The sequence below is a fragment of the Momordica charantia genome (assembly GCF_013281855.1).
Source record: "Momordica charantia cultivar OHB3-1 chromosome 9 unlocalized genomic scaffold, Mcharantia_2.0 BLBB01000009.1, whole genome shotgun sequence".
Lineage (NCBI taxonomy): Eukaryota > Viridiplantae > Streptophyta > Magnoliopsida > Cucurbitales > Cucurbitaceae > Momordica > Momordica charantia.
The window spans coordinates 15,698,018-15,701,341 of NW_028275167.1; the positions used below are offsets into that span (position 1 = coordinate 15,698,018).

General features: G+C 43.4%; 1 long non-coding RNA gene across 1 annotated transcript; it reads left to right on the forward strand.

Annotated features, from left to right (window-relative positions):
• LOC148209067 (uncharacterized) lies at nucleotides 1-2,948 on the forward strand. The gene is made up of 3 exons (XR_015787310.1): nucleotides 1-577; nucleotides 665-704; nucleotides 2,636-2,948. It is a non-coding gene; the product is annotated as an uncharacterized LOC148209067 (long non-coding RNA).
• The last annotated feature ends 376 nt before the right edge of the window (nucleotides 2,949-3,324 follow it).

Here is a 3,324-nt window from a genome sequence, read left to right on the forward strand (position 1 = left end):
CCGGCCTCCCCTGTTTTCTTTCTCCGGCGACGACCCACGGCAACAGCGGCGATCGGTGGCGCTTCTCCATCCGGCGAACCCGTAGCAGCAGCGGCCGGCGTTCCTCGAACCAGCGGCGACGGCGTCTCCTCGAACCCAGCCGGCGGCGGCGCTCGACGAACCAACGGTGACAGCGCACAGCGGCTCCGGCGGCGCGAGCTTCATCCTCGGGTGTTCCACAGCAGCTACGCCCAGATCCGACGATTTCGTGGCGGCGTGGTATCTCGAGAAGCAGCAGCAGCGTCAGGCGTCGATTCGTGGTGAGATTTCCAGCGGCCCGTGGCCATGCGCGCTCCGACGACCACCCACAGCCCCGATCTGTGGCCTTTGCTTCCCCTTGACGACTTTAGACGCTTACCCACACTTGGCCGGAGTTCGTTTCGCGGTACCCACCCCTATTTAGACTCAAGCCAGCATTACCCATCGCGTTTGACATCGAAACAGCAAGCATAAGGACATTCAAACTCAGTTTTGGACACCCGAACCTCCTCGGCGTCGACCCACTCCTTACCCAAGAGGTTTTGTGGTGAGATAGTAGGTAACGGATCATCTAAACTCACTTTCGATGCAAACTAAGTGTTTCTAACATGAATTCTAATCGAGTTTGGTTTGCTTTTGGATTTAGGAACCCTTCGGTGAACTTGGTAGCGCATTAGAACTTTGTTGTAAGTAGTTCTTACTTGGGGGATGTTTGTTGATTGAATATGTATGAATTGTGTGGTGCTTTCAGTGTGTTTATTATTTATTAATATGTAAGTTAATAGGTGTTATTGAGATGGTTTCGTGCTTAACTTTGCTATACTTGAATATCTCATGTATTTAGAGTTTGTTGGGCATCATTTGAGGACTTCTAGTTGTTATTGTTGGGTTGCATCCTTGTTGTTTCATTTGTTCCTTTCCTTTTACATATTAGGAAAATATCTGGTGTCATGATTATTGGATGTGCCTTGAGAGTTGCTGCTCGGTATGGTTGAAAGTGATTAAGCTTTGTTGTTTGAAAGTATGTCTTGGGATTGAAAATGCACATGATAGTTTTATGTTATTTAGTTTATGTTTGCTTAGTTGGAAGCTACGGGATTATTTTCTTGTTTTGTACGATGAAGAGCATGTTAGATAATTGTGTTTTGATTAGATGTGTGAATGGCTTGTCGATGCATTTGAAAGATTGGAATTGGTGGCCTATCGAGTAATGAAAAGTAAGTAGACGAGGGGCGGGTGCGTGCGTTGATGTTTATTATTTGGTTGTCGTTGTGCTGTTTTATGATGTTTAATATTGACTTCCAAACGTTATTGTGCAGTGTAACTCTTGTTTATGTTGGTTTATGTGCCTGAGTAGTGTTGCATGTCCGTCGGTGATAATAGTGGAAATTTTGTATTGTTGAGCTGTTGAGATCTGATGTGGAATGATGTATGTTGCATGGAATGCTCGTTAAAGTGGACTTATTGTGGAGATGTTGTTGTCTGAATTTTGCATAAGATGTTTGGCGTGTCTGATGTGTTTATTTATGTCTAGCAATGTTTATTGAATACTGATGTTGGATGATTTCTTCGAATGTTGGATATTAAATGTTTGGATGAATTGTGTTGGGTGTGTTCTTAAAAGTTTTCTGAACCGCTATGTGAAATGTATGTTATGTGAAGCATGCCATAGGGTTATTTGTTGAAGCTTTTGTGTGCTCTATGTTGTGATCAGGTTGGTTGCTGTCAAACTTTGTGTTTTTGAGATCTGTGATGCATTGAAATCATACTAGTGGCTGTGTCGTGATGGACGTTGTGGTGGTTGCTGTTATTAGGGAAGTAGTACTGAAATCTTGGTTGGAGGCTAGAAATGTTATGTGGAGTTATGAAAGTTATGAAGTGAATGGGTGAGTGTCAGGGCCTCGGGTAAAAATGGTCGAGGGCTGATACGTCACTAATTGGGTATCGAGGCCTCGGGTATAAATGGTCGAGGGTCGATACGCCAATATTGGATAAAGATGAGCGTCGAAGCCTCGGGTATAAATGGTCGGGGGTCGATGCGAGGAGTCTTTCGAAAGGAGAACTATTGGGGCCTTGGGTATAAATGGTCAAGGGCCAATAGATTGTAAGACATCGAGGCCTTGGGTATAAATGGTCGAGGGTCGATGCAGAGTTCAAGGCCTTGAGTATAAATGGTCAAGGGCCAATAGATGGTGAAGTCATCGGGGCCTCGGGTATAAATGGTCGAGGGCCGATGGAGCAGTGTCGGGGCTCTGGGTATAAATGGTCAGGGCCCGACTCTACTCGAAGGAGTTAACTGTGAAAGGCTAGAGTAGCTGTGATAAGCGTAGAGGTACTTGAATGTTAGGGAGACTAGAGGTTAGTACTGGAAGTTAATGTGTTCCTGGTTGTGGTTGTCACTGAATTTTATAGAATGTGTCTATGTTTGAATGCATGATGTGATGAAAAACATGACTGTGAATGTTTCATGATTTGGTTGAGCATAATGTGTGTGTGTTGATCCTTTAATAAGCATGACACGTTGTTCCTTGTTAAGCATGTTGTTTGTGTGTGACCCTGCAGATAAGGGCTGCTTACTGAGTACTGTGGTTGTACTCATCCCTCTTTTCCCCTCCAGTTTGCAGGTATCGAGCTAGCTCTTGGGACGGTGATGGCGAGGAGGAGGCTTGATCGGAAGGACCATTAGCTATGCTGTGTACAATTAATTTCTTTTAGTTAGGATAGTTGTGGCCATTTAATGTTGTAGTTGAGTTGGTAGTGGCTGGTTTTGTTTAGTTTTATTGTCTAAAGGATGTTGTAAGGTTGCCGATTCATTATTCTTTTAGAGCATTAATTTTGTTAGCCTCTTGAACTACGGGATTGTAATCTATTTAGGATATTTATGAATACATTTGTTTAAGTTGATTGTACTTGAGTTAGCTTTTGCTTCATTGCCATTCGAGATGTTAATTTTCATTTAGTGGATGGTTTATAGTTAGTAAGGTTTCCTTGAAGGGTTTGGTTAATGTGAAGTCGGTATTAAATGGTTTATCTGTATAGGATTGAGTTTCTCTTAAAACTTTAGTGTTGTTGTTCTAATTGTTCAAGTTCTCGTGAGTGTGGGAAATCAGAGTAGCGCAGCAGAAGCGTGGTAGTTTTATTGCTTAGTGTTGTTGTGAGGAAAATTCTCTTGTTTATGCGAAAATTTTAGGTAGGCTTAGTAACGGTCCTTGTTTGGAAATGGTGAAATTCCTGGGGCGTTACAAGTTTGCATCGTGAGATTTCATACATGACCTGCGTGTCGTCTTGGAGCGATCATCCCTACGG